This window comes from Primulina tabacum, chromosome 10 (genome assembly GCF_025594145.1).
Source record: "Primulina tabacum isolate GXHZ01 chromosome 10, ASM2559414v2, whole genome shotgun sequence".
Lineage (NCBI taxonomy): Eukaryota > Viridiplantae > Streptophyta > Magnoliopsida > Lamiales > Gesneriaceae > Primulina > Primulina tabacum.
The window spans coordinates 36,491,857-36,513,963 of record NC_134559.1 but is presented as its reverse complement, the minus strand read 5'-3'; the positions used below and the strand labels follow the sequence as shown (position 1 = coordinate 36,513,963).

Genomic DNA, 22,107 nt, shown 5'->3' with positions numbered 1-22,107 from the left:
TTTAAAATGTAAGTGCGGAACGTAATGGAATTAACTAATATACATCTCAGTATAAAAGTACAATAATGTACAAAAATTATTCAAACTAGTCTAAGGTTTAACTACTAAATTTCAAGTATTAAACCAAGTCTACATCCAAGTCCGGAATCACCACTCTAATCTCGATCTCTCATCATCCTCTTGACCCTGATCCTGTCCCACCTGTTGTCATGCACACATACAAACAAGACAACAGCCGGATACTCCGGTGAGAATAAATCCCAGTATAAATAATGTATACATGCAGTTAACTGAATTAACATAAAAGCATGAATTATATCTTATCACATGTAGCATAGTCAATAACATGTATCAATACCAATCTGTAAATAAAACATGAATCGTAATCTACGAAACATAAATCAATACGGATCTGTAAATCAAGTTCTAGTCTCGATATCTAAGACTCGACTCATCTCTTATTCTAATCTAGGGATCCCGATCTAATTTAGACTTTGGTATGCTGTATCGAATGTCTACAATAGACGTCGATCTACATCTAAGCTCATCGATACACCGTAAGTCTAGAGTCTACGCGGTTCTGACAAAGCCTCGGCGATTCTGCCCTAGCTAGGCTGATCTGCCCTAGACTCAAACTCTGGCTCTGCTATAATTCAATAGACTAAACATATCAATCTGATAATCTGCAAATATCAATGCAATAAGGTAAAGTATGTGATTTTGGGAAACTCAAGTCAAACCTAACTCGAGTTGTGCAATCCCGAATCAACATTTATTTATACCTTTATCTTCTCGATCCGACGAAGACGAAGTCTCGTATTCCAATCTGTCCATAACCAGTCTGGCGATGACAATCGCATAAATACAATATCAGTATATAAATCAATTCAAGACTTGTTCTGATCAATACTCAAACCAATACATAATCTGATCCATATCTGAACAAGGCACAATCTAATTCATATCAACGATATCACGATACAATCGAAATCATTACTGAATCTGATCAATCTAAATCAATACTGAATCTGATCAATATCAATCTACTGATGTTTCGACGGCATAACAATACAGTCACGATAACCCCGTCTATCTCAACATCACAGATATAATACAAGAATTCATAACCAGTATCAGTACAACTCATAATCTGAATAATAACACAATTCTGGTATAGAATCTCAACTAAATCAACTCTGAAATTCATAACAATTTCATAAACAGTCTATTCTTTAATCTGACTTCGATTCTATGATGTCTAACATGTCAAGAACATCATATATGAATTCCATTTAATTCTGACAACATCATAATTTCAGAACATGTCTAAACGTAACAAAACTTACGTCCAGTTGTAGCCTGCGTTGATTGGAACACAGTACTGAAGTCGGATTCAAAAACAGACGGACGGATTTTTCATAAATCTCGATCAAAAGCAGAAGCTGCTTCTTCCGTTCCTTTCTTTCTTTTTCCTTCTGAGGATTACCGTTTGTATGTTTATATATATATATACATACATATTTCGTGCATGCAAGGAAAGCGGCTCACTCCTTCATAAAACATGTCTCGCGCATATGCGCGACCCCAATCGGCGCATATGCGCGAGACACTCGGTCTCCGCGCATATCCTGTACATCGCCTCGCGCATATGCGCGACTCATCTCCGCGCATATGCGCGAGACCCTCTGGAGTCACTCGCATAGGCTTCGCGCATATGCGCGACATCTTCCGCGCATATGCGCGAGGTCTTCTGCCTGTTTGGCGCATGTGCGCGCATCCGGTCGCGCATGTGCGCCGATGCTACTGTCCTCGCACTTCCATTTTCACACGCTATCTCATTTCGTGTCTCGGTTAGGCCTTTCGTAATTATCTCGATTAAAATCAATAATCGTATTAATTATTGCCAAATCATTTCAGATTAATCTCAGATTACGGTAATCAAATTCTCGGGCCTTACAACTAATGCACCGGATCCCATCAGAACTCCGAAGTTAAGCGTGCTTGGGCGAAAGCAGTACTAGGATGGGTGACCCCTTGGGAAGTCCTCGTGTTGCATCTCTTTTCGTGTTTTTCTATTTTTGATTACTTGTTGACAGACGATTTTCGGCTCAAATCATCTGAATCTTGATCGGGACCAGATAAGACATGTGAAATCAACGTAGCTCGGGCACTGCCGGATTTGGACAAAATTGTAGCCTAATTTGATTGTAAACGGGCAAACGAATGAGACTCATTACTCTGCAATGAGCTGGCGAGATTTTAACCAAATTCCTTCTCTTAGACCCTCTAACTTGCGATTTTCCGCTTCTGTTAAGCTTCTGTTTCCTCGAGAAATCCGCTTAGAAAGTTCGAAATTTGATTCCGGTTCCATTTTATCGTATCCCATTCATAATAATAGCTTTACATTCGCTATTTTCTTCTTCTTATTTTTTTTCCTATTTTCTGGGAACATTTAGAGATTTTTGTTGTCGTGAGCCGGTTCTGTGCGGAAGGGTATGACATAGATTACTCCGGACACTGTTAATTCTTTAAAAAAAATAATCCATAATTTACGTAAACGGTCGCGACACGAAAACTTCCCAGGGAGGTCACCCATCCTAGCTCTGCCATCGCGCCAGAACGCTTAACTTCATGGTTCTGATTGGGCGAGAGCAGTGCCGCGTGTTGTCCATCGCCGCTCGCTCCACACGTACTCGAGGGATATAAGAATAAACATCCCACTCAATGTCGGGTGCGATCATACCATCACTAATGCTTCGTAAGCGCGGACGCTGCTCACGTGGTGCCACGTCCGCGCGACGGAATAATTAGCGACGGAATATATATAAAACCATCGCTCAAATTGAATCAGCGATGGTTTATAAACTGTCGCTAAAATGGAATCAGCGACGGTTTAATATATGTCGCGAAAATAGAATCAGCGACGGTTTCGAAACCGACGCTAGTTTGAGCAACGGTTTAAAAACCGTCGTTATTCCTAAATTTTGGTTATTTTATTAAGGGTGAGGACATGATAATAACCACCTATGGGACACCAACTATTGCACTTTAGGTTTTTGTTTTTTTTTTTAATATCAACATACACTTTTATTAATTTTTTTTCAACAATTCAAATATATATTTAGTCTCTCCATAATTTATTAACGGCCGCATATAATTGTATTAACAGCGTGCACATGTACGCAGCGGATAATCTTGAACTTTCAACGGTTTGCATCTTTGCAGCATCCAATGTTCGTTGCGGAAAAAGAATTTGCGCGATGCGAAAAACCATTTTGTTGTAGTGAACACAGAGAAAAAAAACAGACAAAAATTCATCACGAAATAAGTTTTTTCAAGAATCTCTACTATTCAAAAAAGATTCGTGAGATAAAGATTCGTGAGACCGTTTCACAAGAGACCTACTCAAAAATTTCTGTTTAAATCTTAAATTTAACAAGAATTATTATTTGTTTAATAAATTTAATTCACGATCTTCCAGTCAAAATAGTAATGAAATTTTATCAAGAAAATATTTTTTAAATAATCATTTAATTTTATATATATTGGACAAGAGTAAATATTCCCGAAAAAACTTATTTCGTGATGAATTTTTGTCTGTTTTTTTCTCTGTCTTCACTACAACAAAAATGGTTTTTCGCAGCGCGCAAATTCTTTTTCCGTAGCGAACATTGCATGCTGCAAAGATGCAAACCGTTGAAAGTTTAAGATTATCCGTGGCGTACATGTGCACGCTGTTTATACTATTATCTGCGGTTGTTAATGAATACTAGTTTCTCTGCACATGCGATGCGTGTGTGTACAGTCTTTTTTATCATTATCGATGGAATAAAGTGAAATATGATAAATTATGGAGAAACTAAATTGATATTTGAATTGTTGAAAAAAAAATAAAAAATAAAAGTGTGTGTTGAAATTTAAAAAAAAACAAAAAACTAAAGTAAAATATTAGTGTCCTATAGGTGGTTATTATCATGTACTCACCCTTAATAAAATAACCAAAATTTAGGAATAGCGACGGCTTAAAAACCGTCGCTCAAACTAGCGACGGTTTTAAAACCGTCGCTGATTCAATTTTAGCGAAGGTTTGTTATATATTCCGTCGCTAAATATTCCGTCGCGCGGACGTGGCACCACGTGAGCAGGGTCCGCGCTTACGGAAGCAATGGACGCTGCTCCACCGTGGGCAGCGTCCGCGCTTCGTAAGCCCGGATTGAGGTATATTTGCATACTCTTTTTTTTACATTATAATTGAAATTAATTTAAAATTAAATTATTTTTTTAAAAAAAACCCCAGTACTAGGATGGGTGACCCCCTGGGAAGTCCTCGTGTTACACCCTTTTTCGTGTTTTTCTATTTTTGATTACTTGTTGACAGACGATTTTCGGCTCAAATCATCTGAATCTCGATCGGAACCAGAATAAGACATGTGAAATCAACGTAGCTCGGGCACTGCCGGATTTTGATAAAATTTTAGGCTAATTTTATTGTAAACGGGAAAAAGAACGTGACTCTTTACTCCGCAATGAGCTGGCGAGATTTTAGCCGAATTCCTTCTCTAAGACCCTCTAATTTTCGATTTTTTCGCTTCTGTTAAGTTCCGTTTCCTCCAGAAATGCGTTTAGGAAGTCCGAAATTCGATACCGGTTCTATTTTATCGTATCTCACGCATAATAATAGCTTTACATTCGCCATTTTCTTCTTCTTATTTTTTTCTATTTTTTGGGAACATTTAGCTATTTTTGTTGTCGTGAGCTGGTTCTGTGCGAAAGGGTATGACGCAGATTACTCCGGAGACGGTTAAATCATTAAAAACAATTATTTCGACTGTTTTAGCTATAATTTACGTAAACGATCGCGACACGAGGACTTCCCAGGGAGGTCACCCATCCTAGCTACGCCATCGCGTCAGAACTCTTACCTTCATGGTTCTGATTAGGAGAGATCAGTGCCGCGTGTTGTCCATAGCCGTCCGCGCCACACGTACTCGAGGGATATAAGAATAAACATCCCACTCAATGTTGGGTGCGATCATACTAGCACTAATGCACCGAATCACAATCAGAACTCCGAAGTTAAGCGTGCTTGGGAGCGAGAGCAGTACTAGGATGGGGACCCCTTGATAAGTCCTCGTGTTGCACCCCTTTTCGTGTTTCTCTATTTTTGATTGACAGACGATTTTCGGCTCAAATCATCTTAATCTCGATCGAGACAAGATAAGACATTTGAAATCAACGTAGCTCGGGCACTGCCGGATTTGGACAAAATTGAAGCCTAATTTGATTGTAAACGGGCAACCGAACGAGACTCATTACTCCGCAAGGAGCTGGCGAGATTTTAGCCGAATTATTTCTCTAAGACCCTCTAATTTGCGATTTTCCGCTTCAGTTAAGCTTCTGTTTCCTCGAGAAATCCGCTTTGGAAGTTCGAAATTCGATTCCGGTTCCATTTTATCGTATCCCAGGCATAATAATAGCTTTACATTCACTATTTTCTTCTTCTTTTTTTTTTCTATTTTCTGGGAACATTTAGCGATTTTTATTGTAGTGAGCCGGTTCTGTGCGGAAAGGTATGACGCAGATTACTCCAGAGATGGTTAACTCATTAAAAACAATTATTTTGACTTTTTTAGCTATAATTTACATAAAGGATCGCGACACGAGACATCCCATGGAGGTCACCATCCTAGCTCTGCCATCGCGCCTGAACGCTTAACTTCATGGTTCTAATTGGGCGAGAGCAGTCCCGCGTGTTGTCCATCGCCGCACGCGCCACACGTACTCGAGGGATTAAGAATAATATCCCACTCAATGTCGGGTGCAATCATACCAGCACTAATGCACCGGATCCCATCAGGACTCCGAAGTTAAGCGTTCTTGGGCGAGAGCCATACTAGGACTGGTGACCTCCTGGTAAGTACTCGTGTTGCACCCCTTTTCGTGTTTTTCTATTTTTGATTACTTGTTGACAGACGATTTTCGGCTCAAATCATCTAAATCTCGATCGGGACAAGATAAGTCATGTGAAATCAACGTAGCTCGGGCACTGCCGGATTTAAACAAAATTTTAGGCTAATTTGATTGTAAACGGGTAAACGAACGAGACTAATTACTCCGCAATGAGCTGGTGAGATTTTAGCCGAATTCCTTCTCTATGACCCTCTAATTTGCGATTTTTCACTTCTGTTAAGCTTCTGTTTCCTCCAGAAATACGTTTAGGAAGTCCGAAATTCGATTCTGGTTCCATTTTATCGTTTAACAGGCATAATAATAGCTTTACATTCGCTATTTTCTTCTTCTTATTTTTTTTTTCTATTTTCAGGGAACATTTAACGACTTTTGTTGTCGTGAGTCGGTTCTGTGCGGAAGGGTATGGCGCAGATTACTCTGGAGACAGTTAACTCGTTAAAAACAATTATTTTGAATATTTTAGCTATAATTTACGTAAACGGTCGCGACACGAGACTTCCCAGGGAAGTCACCCATCCTAGCTCTGCCATCGCGCCAGAACGCCTAACATCATGGTTTGATTGGACGAGAGCAGTGCCGCGTGTTGTCCATCGCCGCCCGCGCCACACGTACTCGAGAGATATAAGAATAAAAATCCCACTCAATGTCGGGTGCGATCATACCAGCACTAATGCACCAGATCCCATCAGAACTCCGAAGTGAAGCGTGCTTGGTCGAGAGCAAGTACTAGGATGGGTGACCCCCTAGTAAGTCCTCGTGTTGCACCCCTTTTCATGTTTTTCTATTTTTTATTACTTTTTGATAGACGATTTTCGTCTTAATCATCTGAATCTCGATCGGGACCAGATAATTCATGTGAAATCAATGTAGCTCGGGCACTGCCGGATTGGACAAAATTGTAGGTTATATGATTGTAAATGGGCAAACGAACGAGACTCAATACCCGCAATGATCTGACGAGATTTTAGCCGAATTCATTCTCTAGACCCTCTAATTTGCGATTTTTCGATTCTGTTAAGCTTCTGTTTCCTCGAGAAATCCGTTTAAGAAGTCCGAAATTCGATTCTGGTTCCATTTTATCGTATCTCAGGCATAATAATAGATTTACATTCGCTAATTTCTTTTTCTTATTTTTTTTCTATTTTCTGAGAACATTTAGCGATTTTTGTTGTCGTGAGCCGGTTCTGTGCGGAAGGGTATGACGTAGATTACTCCGGAGACGGTTAACTCATTAAAAACAATTATTTCGACTGTTTTATCCATAATTTACGTAAACAGTCGCGACACGAGGACTTCCCAGGGAGGTCACCCATCCTAGCTCTGCCATCGCGCCAGAACGCTTAACTTCATAGTTCTGATTGGGCGAGAGCAGTGCAGCTTGTTGTCCATCGCCGCCCGCGCCACATGTACTCGAGGGATATAAGAATAAACATCCCACTCAATGTCGGGTGCGATCATACTAGCACTAATAAACCGAATCCCATCAGAACTCCGAAGTTAAGCATGCTTAGGCGAGATCAGTACTAGGATGGGTGACCCCCTGAGAAGTCCTCGTGTTGCACCCCTTTTCGTGTTTTCAATTTTGATTACTTGTTGACAGACAATTTCGGCTCAAATAATCTGAATCTCGATCGGGACCAGATAAGACATGTGGAATCAACGTAGCTCGGGCACTTCCGGAGTTAGGACAAAAATTGTAGCCTAATTTGATTGTAAACGGGCAAACCGAACGAGACTCATTACTACGCAAGGAGCTGGCGAGATTTTAGCCGAATTATTTCTCTAAGACCCTCTAATATGCGATTTTCCGCTTCAGTTAAGCTTCTGTTTCTCGAGAAATCGCTTAGGAAGTTCGAAATCGATTCCGGTCCATTTATCGTATCCCAGGCATAATAATAGCTTTACATTCACTATTTTCTTCTTTTTTTTTTTTTTCTATTTTCTGGAGAACATTAGCGATTTTTTATTGAGTGAGCCAGTTCTGTGGGAAAGGTATGATGCCAGATTACTCCGGAGATGGTTTAACTCATTAAAAAACAATTATTTTGACTTTTTTAGCCTATAATTTACGTAAGGATCGCGACACGAGGACATCCCATGGAGGTCACCCATCCTAGCTCTGCCATCGCGCCCTGAACGCTTAACTTCATGGTTCTAATTGGGCGAGAGCAGTGCCGCGTGTTGTCCATCGCCGCACGTGCCACACGTACTCGAGGGATTTAAGAATAATATCCCACTCAATGTCGGGTGCAATCATACCAGCACTAATGCACCGGTTCCTATCAGAACTCCGAAGTTAAGCGTGCTTGGGCGAGAGCAGTACTATGATGGGTGAACCCCTGGAAACTCCTCGTGTTGCACCCCTTTTCGTGTTTTTCAATTTTTGATTACTTTTTGACAGACGATTTTCGGCTCAAATCATCTGAATCTCGATCGGGACCAGATAAGTCATGTGAAATCAACGTCGCTCAGGCACTGCCGGATTTGGACAAAATTGTAGGCTAATTTGATTTTAAACGGGCAAACGAACGAGACTCATTACTCCGCAATGAACTGGCGAGATTTTAGCCGAATTCTTTCTCTAAGACCCTCTAATTTGCGATTTTCCTCTTATTTTAAGCTTCCGTTTCCTCGAGAAATCCGTTTAGAAAGTCCGAAATTCGATTCCGGTTCTATTTTATCGTATCTCAGGCATAATAATAGCTTTACATTCGCTATTTTTTTCTTTTTATTTTTTTTTCAATTTTCTGGGAACATTTAGCGATTTTTGTTGTCGTGAGCCGGTTCTGTGCGGAAGGGCATTAAAAACAATTATTCCAACTGTTTTAGCTATAATTTACGTAAACAGTCGCGACACGAGGAATTCCAAGGAGGTCACCCATCCTAGCTCTGCCATCGTGCCAGAACGCTTAACTTCTTGGTTCTGATTGGGAGAGAACAGTGCCGCGTGTTGTCCATCGCCGCCCGCGCCACACGTACTCGAGGGATATAAGAATAAACATACCACTCAATGTCGGGTGCGATCATACCAGCACTAAAGCACCGGATCCCATCAGAACTCCGAAGTTAAGCGTGCTTGGGCGAGAGCAGTACTAGGAAGGGTGACCCCATGGAAGTCCTTGTGTTACACCCTCGTTCGTGTTTTTCTATTTTTGATTACTTGTTGACAGACGATTTTCGGCTCAAATCATCTGAATCTTGATCGGGGACCAGATAAGACATGTGAAATCAACGTAGCTCGGTAACTGCCGGATTTGGAAAAAATTGTAGGCTAATTCCATTGTAAACGGGCAACGAACGAGTCTCATTATTCCGCAATGAGCTGGCGAGATTTTAGCCGAATTCCTTCTCTAAGACCCTCTAATTTGCGATTTTTTCCGCTTCTGTTAAGCTTCTGTTTCCTCGAAAAATCCGCTTAGGAAGTCCAATTCGATTCCGATCCATTTTATCGTATCACAGGCAAATAATTTCTTTACATTCGCAATTTCTTCTTATTATTTTTTTTCCTATTTTCTGGGAACATTTAGCGATTTGTGTTGTCGTGAGCCGGTTCTGTGCGGAAGAGTATGACGCAGATTACTCCTGAGACAGTTAACTCAATAAAAACAATTATTTCGACTGTTTTGGCTATAATTTACGTAAACGGTCGCGACACGAGGACTTCCCAGGGAGGACACCTATCCTAGATCTGCCATCGCGCCAGAACGCTTAACTTCATGGTTCTGATTGGGAGAGAGCAGTGCCGCGTGATGTCCATCGCCGCCCGCGCCACATATACTCGAGGGATATAAGATTAAACATCCCACTCATAGTCGGGTTCGATCATACCAGCACTAATGCACAGAATCCCATCAGAACATCGAAGTTAAGCGTGCTTGGGCGAGAGCAGTACTAGGATGGGTGACCCACTGGGAAGTCCTCGTGTTGCAGCCATTTTAGTAATGTTTTTCTATTTTTGATTATTTGTTGACAGACAATTTTTGGCTCAAATCATTTGAATCTCGATCAATACCAGATAAGACATGTAAAATCACGTAGCTCGGGCACTGCCGTATTTTGACAAAATTGTAGCCTAATTTGATTGTAAACGGGCAAACGAACGAGACTCATTACTTCGCAATGAGCTGGCCAGATTTTAGCCGAATACCTTCTCTAAGACCCTCTAATTTGCGATTTTTCGCTTCTGTTAACCTTCCGTTTCCTCGAGAAATCCGCTTAGGAAGTCCTAAATTCGATTCCGATTCCATTTTATCGTATCCCAGGCATAATGATAGCTTTACATTCTCAATTTTCTTCTTCTTATTTTTTTTTCTATTTTCTTGGAACATTTAGCGATTTTTGAGGTCGTGAGCCGGTTCTGTGCGGAAGGGTATGACGCAGATTACTCCGGAGACAGTTAACTCATTAAAAACAATTATTTCGATTGTTTTATCCATAATTTACGTAAAGGGTCGCGACACGAGAACTTCCCAGGGAGGTCACCCATCCTGGCTCTACCATCGCGCCATAACGCTTAACTTCATGGTTCTGAATGGGCGAGAGCAGTGCCGTGTGTTGTCCATCGCCGCCCGCTCGACACGTTATCGAGGGATATAAGAATGAACATCCCACTCAATGTCGGGTGCGATCATACCAGCACTAATGCACTGGATCCCATCAGAACTCAGAAGTTAAGCGTGCTTGGGCGAGAGCAGTATTAGGATGGGTGACCCCCTGGGAAGTACTCGTATTGCGCCCCTTTTCATGATTTTCTATTTTTGATTACTTGTTGACAGACGATTTTCGGCTTAAATCATCTGAATCTTGATCGTGACCAGATAAGACATGTGAAACCAACGTAGCTTGGGCACTGCCGGATTTGGACAAAATTGAAGCCTAATTTGATTGTAAACGGGCAAACGAACGAGACTCATTACTCCGCAGTGAGCTGGCGAGATTTTAGCCGAATTCCTTCTTTAAGACCCTCTAATTTGCGATTTTTCGCTTCTGTTAAGCTTCCGTTTCCTCGAGAAGTCCACTTAGAAAGTCCAAATTCGATTCCGGTCTATTTTATCATATCACAGGCATAATAATAGCTTTACATTTGCTATTTTCTTCTTCTTATTTTTTTTTTCCATTTTCTGGGAACATTTAGCGATTTTTGTTGTCGTGAGCCGGTTCTGTGCGGAAGGGTATGACGCAGATTACGCCGGAGACGGTTAACTCATTAAAATAAATTATTTCAATTGTTTTATCCATAATTTACGTAAAGGGTCGCGACGCGAGGACTTCCCGGGGAAGTCACCCATCCTAGCTCTGTCATCGCGCCAGAACTCTTAACTTCATGGTTCTGATTGGGCGAGAGCAGTACTGCGTATTGTCTATCGCCGCCCGCTCCACACGTACTCGAGGGATATAAGAATAAACATCTCATTGAATGTCGGGTGCGATCATACCAGCACTAATGCACCGGATTCCATCAGAACTCCGAAGTTAAGCGTGCGACCCCCTGGGAAGTCCTCCTTTTCGTGTTTTTCTATTATTGATTACTTTTTGGCTGACGATTTTCAACTCAAATCGTCTGAATCACGATCGAGAGCAGATAAGACATGTGAAATCAACGTAGCTCGGGCACTGCCGGATTTGGACAAAATTGAAGCCTAATTTGATTGTAAACGGCCAAACGAACGAGACTCATTGCTCCGCAATGAGCTGACGAGATTTTAGCCGAATTCCTTCTTTAAGACCCTCTAATTTGCGATTTTCCGCTTCTGTTAAGCTTCCGTTTCCTCGAGAAATCCGCTTAGGAAGTACAAATTCGATTCCGGTCCATTTTATCGTATCACAGGCATAATAATAGCTTTACATTCGCTATTTTATTCTTCTTATTTTTTTTCCATTTTCTGGGAACATTTAGCGATTTTTGTTGTCGTGAGCCGGTTCTGTGCGGAAAGGTATCACGCAGATTACGCCGGATACGGTTAACTCATTAAAAACAATTATTTCATTTGTTTTAACCATAATTTACGTAAATGGTCGCGACACGAAGACTTCCCAGGGAAGTCACCCATGCTAGCTCTGCCATCGCGCCAGAACGCTTCACTTCATGGTTCTGATTGGGCGAGAGCAGTGCTGCGTGTTGTCCATCGCCGCTCGCTCCACACGTACTCGAGGGATATAAGAATAAACATCTCATTGAATGTCGGGTGCGATCATACCAGCACTAATGCACCGGATTCCATCAGAACTCCGAAGTTAAGCGTGCTTGGGCGAGAGCAAGTACTAGGATAGGTGACCCCCTGGAAGTCCTCCTTTTCGTGTTTTTCTATTTTTGATTACTTTTTGGCAGACGATTTTCAACTCAAATCGTCTGAATCACGATCGAGAGCAGATAAGACATGTGAAATCAACGTAGCTCGGGCACTGCCGGATTTGGATAAAATTGTAGCCTAATTGATTGTAATCGGGTAAAAGAACGAGACTCGTTACTCCGCAATGAGCTGGCGAGATTTTATCCGAATTCTTTCTCTAATACCCTCTAATTTGCGATTTTCCGCTTCTGTTAAGCTTCCGTTTTCCTCGAGAAATCCGCTTAGGAAGTCCGAAATTTGATTCCGGTTCCATTTTATCGTTATCCCAGGCATAATAATAAATTTACATTCGCTATTGTTTTTTCCGATTTTTTTTTCTATTTCTGGGAACATTTAGCGATTTTTGTTGTCGTGTGCCGGTTCTGTACGGAAGGGTATGACGCAGATTACTCCGGAGACGGTTAACTCATTAAAAAACAATTATTTCGACAGTTTTATCCATAATTTACGTAAACGGTCGCGACACGAGGACTTCCCTGGTCATGGATCGTTAGGATGGTCCAGCATGGGCCGAGGCCTTTGTTGGTTCAGCATAATGGCCCGTGATCGTTACAAAAAAGGCGCCTTTTTTTGTAACGGTCATGGGCCATTAGGCTGAACTAACCAAGGCCTCGGCCCTTACCCACGCACCACTACTGGTCATGGGTCGTTAGGATGGTCCAACATGGGCATCGGCCCATGCCCATGCACCGTCACTCATAGAATATCTCACCCCTGGTAAGTGGTTTCTTTCGCCTTCCCCCAACACTTGAACCCAGCACCTCCAGACTTAAGTACCTAGATTCCTAGTGTTGGTACCAGTTGAGAATTTAGTCTTTTTATATTATTTTAGCCCTTATGAACCACGACTCGACCCCCGTGAACTATTTTTCAATTTTCCCAAGTTTTAAAAACCCTAATGACCCAAAATCTTCGACCCCGAGCCATCTCTTGATTTCACGAGTTACCCCCGAACCATGTTGATCCAAAACTTGACCAACATCCTAAAGTACCTACTGGACCCAAAGATCCAACGGAAAACACCCAAAACCAAAAAACGAGCCCCATACTCCTCTACCATAAGCTGGCCGAGAAATCCTTGTTGGACAAGGACTCTTGATCAAGCTTCCCTGCCCCTACCAACGAACCCAGCCACCGAACCCACCTGTTGTGCACCCCCTAAGGACCCAGGCCCCCAGGACCACGCCCACCAGCCTGCAACAAGCCCAGAACCCAGCACGCAATCCCCTTGATTCTCGGGTGGGAGTCATAGCTTGCCAGGACTCCTTCCCAGCCCTTGATCGCGAGTCCTAGCATGGCTAGGACTCTCTCCCTAACTCACCCACGACCTTGGCTAACCCCTGGAACTAGCCAACCAAGCCCTAGACCCTGCAACCATAAAACTGAACCCCTTTGCTCCATGACAGCAAGTTGCTGCACAGCTGTGTTCTATTGCATGTGTGGTGTTAAGGTGATTATCTAGGACTCTAAATCCCGTGCAAAATCGTGCCTAAACATAACCTATATCATGGCAGCCCGTATATACATGTAAACGACAAAAGTTTGAATCAAAATCATGCTTGGAATTTCATGGATTGCATAAAAACGAACAATAATTCAAAGTGTCACTTGTTTCCCAAAATTTTCATGCATAAAAATATAATATGATTTCATGATGGTTTTAAGGGAAGAATAGGTGTTCGTATGCGTAATTTACGCACGACAAATCATTGACGATGAAGAAGAACGGAGCAAGAACCTTGGCTAAGACTTTCCTTTGGCAATGCTCGAAAGTTTGCCTCAATTTTTAAGCATGTGTAGGCCGTGTAATCTAGGTATTTTCAGAAGAGTGGCCGTGTGCTTTTGAAGAATCGTTGGGTTATGGGAAAGGTTTACATATTATATACTTAATTAAACACTAACAAGGCTTTAGGCCTATTAAGCCCCTAATTAAGCCATTAGTCTTTAATTAGAATTAAAATAAAATATTAGTAAAGTTTTGGTAAAAATAGTTTGGGAATTAAATAGCCGATTTGCAAAAAGTTCGTATTTTTTATTGAAAAACCCACAGCGATAAAATTTACGTCACGGCGTATAAAATCAACATGCAAGTATCGAAATTTAAGGGACCAAAATGAAATATTTCGAAAGATTGGGGACCTAAGGGCAATTTACGAACGTTAAAGGGCTGAATCAGAATTTTCGAAATAATATAAGGATTTATTGTTGTCCATCGCCGCCGAGCCACACGTACTCGAGGGATATAAGAATAAACATCCCACTCAATGTCGGGTGCGATCATACCAGCACTAATGCATCGGATCCCATCAGAACTCGGAAGTTAAGCGTGCTTGGCGAGAGCAGTACTAGGATGGGTGACCCCCCGGGAAATCCTCTTGTTGCACCCTTTTTTCGTGTTTTTCTATTTTTGATTACTTGTTCACAGATAATTTTCGGCTCAAATCATCTGAATCTGGATCAGGACCAGATAAGACCTGTGAAATCAACGTAGCTCGGGCACTGCCGGATTTGGACAAAATTGTAGGCTAATTCGATTGTAAACGAGAAAATGAACGAGACTCATTACTCCGCAATGAGCTGGCGAGATTTATCGAATTCCTTCTCTAAGACCCTCTAATTTGCGATTTTTCCGCTTCTGTTAAGCTTCCTTTCCTCGAGAAATCTGTTTTAGGAAGTCCGAAATTCGATTCCGGTTCAATTTTATCGTAACCCAGGCAAAATAATAGCTTTACATTCGCTATTTCTTCTTCTTATTTTTTTTTCTATTTTCTAGGAACATTTGCGATTTTTTTTTTGTCGAAACCGGTTTTTGTGCGGAAGGATATGACGAAGATTACACGGAGACGGTTTAACTGATTAAAAACAATTATTTTGACTGTTTAGCTATAATTTATGTGAACGGTCGCGACATGAGGACTTCCCAGGGAGGTCACCAATCCTAGCTCTGCCATAAGCGCCAGAACGCTTTAAACTTCATGGTTCTGATTGGGCGAGAGCAGTGACGCGGGTTGTTCCATCGTCGCCTGTTCCAAAGTACTCGAGGAATATAAGAATAAACATCCCACTCAATGTCGGGTGCGATCATACAGCACTAATGCACCGGATCCATCAGAAACTCCGTAGTTAAGCGTGCTTTAAGGCGAGAGCTGACTAGGATGGGTGACCCCCTTGGGAAGTCCTCGTGTTGCACCCTTTTTCTATTTTTTATACTTGTTGACAGACGATTTTTGGCTCAAAGCATCTGAACCACGATCGGGACTAGATAAGACATGTGAAATCAACGAAGCTCGGGCACTGCCGGATTTGGACAAAATTTTAGCCTAATTGGATTGTAAACGGGCAAATGAACGAGACTCATTACTCCGCAATGAGCTGGAGAGATTTTAGCCGAATTCTTCTCTAAGACCCTCTAATTTGCGATTTTCCGGTTCCGTTAAGCTTCCGTTTCCTCGAGAAATCCGTTTAGGAAGACCGAAATTCGATTCCGGTTCCATTTTATCGTATCCCAGGCATAATATAGCTTTACATTCGCTATTTTCTTCTTCTTATTTTTTTTCTATTTCTGGGAACATTTTTCTATTTTTATTGTCTGAGCCAGGGTCTGTGCGGAAGGGGTATAACGCATATTACTCCGGAGGACGGTTAAACTCATTAAAAACAATTATTTCGACTGTTTTAGCTATAATTTACGTAAACGGTCGAGACCAAGGACTTCACAGGGATGTCACCCATCCTAGCTCTGCCATCGCGCCTGAACGCTAACTCATGGTTCTGAATGGGCGCGAGCAGTGCCGCGTGTTGTCCATCGCAGCCCGCTCCACACGTACTCAAGGGATATAAGAATAAACATCCCACTCAATGTCGGGGGCGATCATACCATCATTAATGCACCGGATCCCGTCAGAACTCCGAAGTAAGCGTTGCTTGGCCGAGAGCAAGTACTAGTATGGGTGACCCCTGGGAAGTCCTCGTGTTGCACCCCTTTTCGTGTTTTTCTTTTTTTGATTACATGTTGACAGACAATTTTCGTCTCAATCATCTGAATCTCGATCGGGACCAGATAAGACATATGAAATCAACGTAGCTCGGCACTGCCGAATTTGGACAAAATTATAGCCTAATTTGATTGTAAACAGGCAAACAAACGAGACTCCATTGCTCCGAATGAGCTGGCGGATTTTAGCCAAATTCCTTCTCTAAGCCCCTTTAATTTGCGATTTTCCGCTTCTGTTAAGCTTCAGTTTCCTCGAGAAATCCGTTTAGGAAGTCCAAAATTCGATTCCTGTTCCATTTTATCGTATCCCAGTCATAATTAATAGCTTTTCATTCGCTATTTTTTTCTTCTTATTTTTTTTTCTATTTTCTGGGAACATGTTTGCTATTTTTATGTCTTGAGCCAGGGTCTGTGCGGAAGGGTATAACGCATATTACTCGGGAGGCGGTTAATCATTAAAAACAATTATTTCGACTGTTTTATCCATAGTTTACGTAAACGATCGCAACACGAGTACTTCCCTGGGAGGTCACCCATCTAGCTCTGCCATCGCGCCAGACTCGCTAACTTCATGGTTTTGATGTGGGCGAGAGCAGTGCGGTGTTGTCCATCGCCGCCCGCGCCCGCAGTACTCGAGGGCATAAGAATAAACATCCCACTCAATGTCGGTGCGATCATACCAGCACTAATGCACGGATCCCATCAGACTCCGAAGTTAAGCGTGCTTGGGCGAGAACTAGTACTAGGAGGATGACCCCTTGGGACAGTCCTCGTGTTGCACCCCTTTTCGTGTTTTCTATTTTAGATTATTTGTTGACAGACGATTTTCGACTCAAATCATCTGAATCTCGATCGGGACCAGATAAGACATGTGAAATCAACGTAGCTCGGCACTGTCGGATTTGGACAAAATTGTAGCCTAATTGATTGTAAACGGGCAAAACAAACGAGACTACTTACTCCGCAATGAGCTGGCGAGAATTTAGCCGAATTCCTTCTCCAAGACACTCTAATTTGCGAGTTAACGCTTCTGTTAAGCTTCCGTTTACTCGAAAAATCCGTTTAGGAAGTCCGAAATTCGATTTCGTGTCTATTTTATCGTATCCCAGGGCATAATAATAGCTTACATTCGCTATTTTCTTCTTCTTATTTTTCTTTCTATTTCCTGGGAACATTTAAGCGATTTTTTTGTCGTGAGCCGTTTTGTGTGGAAGGTGTATGACGCAGATTACACAAGAGCGGTTTGACTCATTAAAAAACAATTATTTTCGACAGTTTTAGCTATAATATTCACTCGAGAAATCCGCTTAAAGTCTAAATTCGATTCCAGTTTCATTTTATCATATTCAGGCATAATAATAGCTTACATTTGCTATTTTCTTCTTCTTATTTTTTTTTCTATTTTCTGGGAACATTTAGCGATTTTTGTTGTCTTGAACAGGTTCTGTGCGGAAAGGGTATGACTCTATTATTCCGGAGACGGTTTAACTCAGTAAAAATAATTATTTCGACTGTTTTATCCATAATTTACGTAAACGGTCGCGACACATGGACTTCCCAGGGAGGTCACCCATCCTAGCTCTGCCATCGCGCCAGAAGCTTTACTTCATGGTTCTGCTTGGGCGAGAGCAGTGCCGCGTTTTGTCCATCGCCGCCCGCTCCACAAGTACTCGAGGGATATAAGAATAAACAATCCCACGTCAATGTCGGGTGCGATCATACCAGCACTAATGCACCGGATCCCATCAGAACTTCGAAGTTAGCCCGCTTGGGCGAGAGCAGTACTAGGATGGGTGACCCCCTTGGAAGTCCTCGTGTTGCACACCTTTTCGTGTTTTTCTATTTTTGATTACTTGTTGACAGACGATTTTCGCTCAAATCATCTGAATCTTGATCGGGACCAGATAAGACATGTGAAATCAACGTAGCTCGGGCACTGCCGGATTTGAACAAAATTGTAGGCTAATTTGATTGTAAACGGGCAAACGACGTGACTCATTACTCCACAATGAGCTCGCGAGATTTTAGCCGAATTCTTTCTCTAAGACCCTCTAATTTGTGATTTTCCGCTTCTGTTAAGCTTCCGTTTTCTCAAGAAATCCGCTTAGAATGTCCGAAATTCGATTCCAGTTCATTTTATCGTATCCCAGCATAATAATAGCTTAACATTCGCTATTTTATTCTTCATTTTTTTTTCTATTTTTCTGGGAACATTTAGCGATTTTTTGTCTTGAGCAGGTTCTGTGCGGAAGGGTGTGACGCATATTACGGCGGAGATGGTTAACTCATTAAAAACAATTATTTCGATTGTTTTATCCATAATTACGTAAAGGGTTGCGACACGAGGACTTCCCAGGGAGGTCACCTATCCTAGCTCTGCCATCGCGCCAGAACGCTTAACTTCAGGTTCTGATTGGGCGAGAGCAGTGCAGCGTGTTGTCCATCGCCGCCCGCTCCACTCGTACTCGAGGGATATAAGAATAAACACCCACTCAATGTCGGGTGTTATCATACCTGCACTTATGCACCGGTTCCTATCAGAACTTCAAAGTTAAGCGTGCTTGGGCGAGAGCAGTACTATGATGGGTGAACCCCTGGAAAGTCCTCGTGTTGCACCCCTTTTCGTGTTTTTCAATTTTTGATTACTTGTTGACAGACGATTTTCGGCTCAAATCGTCTGAATCGCGATGGAGAGCAGATAAGACATGTGAAATCAACGTAGCTCGGCACTGCCAGATTTGGACAAAATTGTAGCCTAATTTGATTGTAATCAGGCAAACGAACGAGACTCGTTACTCCGCAATGAGCTGACGAGATTTTAGCCGAATTACTTCTCTAAGACCCTCTAATTTGCGATTTTCCGCTTCGGTTAAGCTTCCGTTTCCTCGAGAAATCCGCTTAGGAAGTCCGAAATTCGATTCCGTTCTATTTTATCGTATCTCAGGCATAATAAGAGCTTTACATTCGCTATTTTCTTCTTCTATTTTTTTTTTTCTATTTTCTGGGAACATTTCGTGATTTTTGTTGCCGTGAGCCGGTTCTGTGCGGAATGGTATGACGCAGATTACTCCGGAGACGGTTAACTCATTAAAAAACAATTATTTCGACTGTTTTTAGCCATAATTTACATAAACAATCGCACACGAGGACTTCCCGGGAGGTCACCCAGCCTAGTCATCTGCCATCACGCCAGAACGCTTAACTTCATGGTTTCTGATTGGGCGAGAGCAGTGCCCGGTGTTGTCCATCGCCTCCCGTTCCACACGTATTCGAGGTAATAAGAATAAATATCCCAATTAATGTCGTGTGCGATCATACCAGCACTAATGCACTGGATCCCATCAGAACTTTGAAGTTAAACGTGCTTGGACGAAAGCAATACTAGGATGGGTGACCTTCTGGGAAGTCCTTGTGTTGAACTCTTTTTCGTGTTTTTCTATTTTTGATTACTTGTTGGCAGACGATTTTGAGCTCAAACCATCTGAATCTCGATCGGGAGCAGATAAGACATGTGAAATCAACGTAGCTCTGGCACTGCCTGATTTTGACAAAAGTGTAGCCTAATTTGATTGTAAACGGGCAAACGAACGAGACTCGTTACTCTGCAATGAGCTGGTGAGATTTTAGCCGAATTCCTTCTCCAAGACCCTCTAATTTGCGATTTTACGCTTCTGTTAAGCTTCCGTTTCCTTGAAAATCCTTTAGGAGTCCGAAATTCGATTACGGTTCTATTTATAGTATCCCAGGCATAATAATAGCTTTACATTCGCTATTTTCTTCTTCTTAATTTTCTTTTCTATTTCAAGGGAACATTTAGCGATTTTTTTTGTCGTAAACCGGTTTTGGGCGGAAGGGTATGACGCAGATTACACCAGAGACGGTTAACTCATTAAAAAAAATTATTTCGACAGTTTTAGATATAATTTACGTAAACGGTCGAGACACGAGGACTTCACAGTGAGGTCACCCATCTTAGCTCTTCCATCGCGCCAGAACGCTTAACTTCATGGTTCTGATTGGGCGAGAGCACTGCCGCGTGTTGTCCATCGCCGCCCGCTCCACACGTACTCAAACGATATAAGAATAAACATCCCACTCAATGTCGGGTGTGATCATACCAGCACTAATGCACCGGATCCCATCAGAACTCCGAAGTTAAGCGTGCTTGGCCGAGAGCTGTACTAGTATGGGTGACCCCCTTGGAAGTCCTCGTGTTGCACCCCTTTTCGTGTTTTTCTATTTTTGATTACTTGTTGACAAACGATTTTCGGCTCAAATCATCTAAATCTCGATCGGGACAAGATAAGTCATGTGAAATCAACGTAGCTCGGGCACTGCCGGATTTAAACAAAATTGTAGGCTAATTTGATTGTAAACGGGTAAACGAACGAGACTAATTACTCCGCAATGAGCTGGTGAGATTTTAGCCGAATTCCTTCTCTAAGACCCTCTAATTTGCGATTTTTCGCTTTTGTTAAGCTTCCGTTTCCTCGAAAAATCCGCTTAGGAAGTCCGAAATTGGATTCCGATTCCATTTTATCGTATCGCAGGCATAATAATAACTTTACATTCGCTAATTTTTTTCCTATTTTTTTTTTCTATTTTCTGGGAACATTTAGCGATTTTTTTTGTCGTGAGCCGGTTCTGTGCGGAAGGGTATGACGCAGATTACTCCGGAGACGGTTAACTCATTAAAAACAATTATTTCATCAGTTTTAGCTATAATTTACGTAAACGGTCGCGACACGAGAACTTTCCAGGGAGGTCACCCATCCTAGCTCTTCCATCGCGCCAGAACGCTTAACTTCTTGGTTCTGATTGGGCGAGAGTAGTGCCGCGTGTACCGTCTCGAAAATCGAAAAGTCCACGTAAACCACATGCATGCAAATTATTAAATTCTTCCGTATTTCATTAAATTATTTTAAAGCATAAAATGTATTTTTATTAAATTGTGTTTAATTATTTTTATGCATTTTATGCATAATTCATGCATGGTAGAATTTATTCCATACATTTTATAAGTTCATGCATTAAGGTTTTTAAGTTGCATTTCGCTCTTGAACGAGGATCAGAGACCGGAGAATTTTCAAGAAAATTATTTTTATTACACGATTAAGTTCTATTAATTAATACAATGTTTTAAAGGTGTTTTCAAGATTGAGATTTTGGGTATTTTTATCTGCAGAATTTTATTTTATACCCGTAAGCAAATTTTATCGAATCAGGAGACTTTTTGAGGGTTCGGTTATATTTTCAAAAATTTTTCATCACGAAATATTTTTCGGGAGTGTGTTTGGACTTAATGAGACTAGTTTTAAGCTTGTTGGGCTTAAAATTCTTTTTAAATCTTTAATTAGAAACTTATGGCCTATATATTTTAATTAACTACATATAAATCCCTATGGACCCACTACACTAACATTACCTCCCATCATCCGACCCCTCACTCCCATCTCAACATTTTCATAGAAATCCCAGCAGCTGAAAGCACGGCCATTTCCATTCAAGGCGTAAGAAAATTCTCCGACTTGATTTCGACGCTCGTTCTTCGGTTTTCTTGCGAAATATTTTCACCAGGCACGCTTTATATCATTCTCTGCATCATACACGTTTTATATACTGAGTTTGGTGTTCATGCATGAAAAGTTTCGATCCAAGCTTGTCTATGGAAGATCTTTGTTTTCTTGTGTTTATTGCATTCTTTTTGTTTCAAGTCCTCACAATTTCTTGAATTGTGCAAGGAGGCTGCCGTTTTGTTGATGCTAAGGGACCGTTTAGAGCAGGTTAGTGGAT

At 41.6% G+C, this 22,107-nt stretch overlaps 9 non-coding genes and 9 pseudogenes across 9 annotated transcripts; all 18 read left to right on the top strand.

Moving 5' to 3' along the window:
- Positions 1–1,943: 1,943 nt before the first annotated feature.
- On the top strand, positions 1,944–2,059 carry LOC142512801 (5S ribosomal RNA; annotated as a pseudogene).
- Positions 2,060–5,024: 2,965 nt separating this feature from the next.
- On the top strand, positions 5,025–5,145 carry LOC142512349 (5S ribosomal RNA; annotated as a pseudogene).
- Positions 5,146–5,816: 671 nt separating this feature from the next.
- LOC142511331 (5S ribosomal RNA) lies at positions 5,817–5,935 on the top strand (annotated as a pseudogene).
- A 683-nt stretch (positions 5,936–6,618) lies between these two features.
- LOC142508054 (5S ribosomal RNA) lies at positions 6,619–6,738 on the top strand. The gene has a single exon (XR_012806286.1). It is a non-coding gene; the product is annotated as a 5S ribosomal RNA (ribosomal RNA).
- A 678-nt stretch (positions 6,739–7,416) lies between these two features.
- On the top strand, positions 7,417–7,535 carry LOC142517143 (5S ribosomal RNA). The gene has a single exon (XR_012812902.1). It is a non-coding gene; the product is annotated as a 5S ribosomal RNA (ribosomal RNA).
- Positions 7,536–8,215: 680 nt separating this feature from the next.
- On the top strand, positions 8,216–8,334 carry LOC142507841 (5S ribosomal RNA). Its single transcript, XR_012806083.1, has one exon. It is a non-coding gene; the product is annotated as a 5S ribosomal RNA (ribosomal RNA).
- A 651-nt stretch (positions 8,335–8,985) lies between these two features.
- LOC142516392 (5S ribosomal RNA) lies at positions 8,986–9,103 on the top strand. The gene has a single exon (XR_012812189.1). It is a non-coding gene; the product is annotated as a 5S ribosomal RNA (ribosomal RNA).
- Positions 9,104–9,784: 681 nt separating this feature from the next.
- LOC142509794 (5S ribosomal RNA) lies at positions 9,785–9,903 on the top strand. The gene has a single exon (XR_012807949.1). It is a non-coding gene; the product is annotated as a 5S ribosomal RNA (ribosomal RNA).
- Positions 9,904–10,589: 686 nt separating this feature from the next.
- LOC142515762 (5S ribosomal RNA) lies at positions 10,590–10,708 on the top strand. The gene has a single exon (XR_012811589.1). It is a non-coding gene; the product is annotated as a 5S ribosomal RNA (ribosomal RNA).
- Positions 10,709–12,153: 1,445 nt separating this feature from the next.
- Positions 12,154–12,273, top strand: LOC142512163 (5S ribosomal RNA; annotated as a pseudogene).
- Positions 12,274–14,589: 2,316 nt separating this feature from the next.
- LOC142509673 (5S ribosomal RNA) lies at positions 14,590–14,707 on the top strand. Its single transcript, XR_012807835.1, has one exon. It is a non-coding gene; the product is annotated as a 5S ribosomal RNA (ribosomal RNA).
- A 686-nt stretch (positions 14,708–15,393) lies between these two features.
- Positions 15,394–15,513, top strand: LOC142512857 (5S ribosomal RNA; annotated as a pseudogene).
- Positions 15,514–16,183: 670 nt separating this feature from the next.
- LOC142512556 (5S ribosomal RNA) lies at positions 16,184–16,302 on the top strand (annotated as a pseudogene).
- A 678-nt stretch (positions 16,303–16,980) lies between these two features.
- On the top strand, positions 16,981–17,098 carry LOC142512533 (5S ribosomal RNA; annotated as a pseudogene).
- Positions 17,099–18,022: 924 nt separating this feature from the next.
- LOC142510497 (5S ribosomal RNA) lies at positions 18,023–18,140 on the top strand. Its single transcript, XR_012808605.1, has one exon. It is a non-coding gene; the product is annotated as a 5S ribosomal RNA (ribosomal RNA).
- Positions 18,141–18,814: 674 nt separating this feature from the next.
- LOC142511781 (5S ribosomal RNA) lies at positions 18,815–18,933 on the top strand (annotated as a pseudogene).
- A 685-nt stretch (positions 18,934–19,618) lies between these two features.
- On the top strand, positions 19,619–19,737 carry LOC142511448 (5S ribosomal RNA; annotated as a pseudogene).
- Positions 19,738–20,418: 681 nt separating this feature from the next.
- Positions 20,419–20,537, top strand: LOC142516028 (5S ribosomal RNA). The gene has a single exon (XR_012811843.1). It is a non-coding gene; the product is annotated as a 5S ribosomal RNA (ribosomal RNA).
- The last annotated feature ends 1,570 nt before the right edge of the window (positions 20,538–22,107 follow it).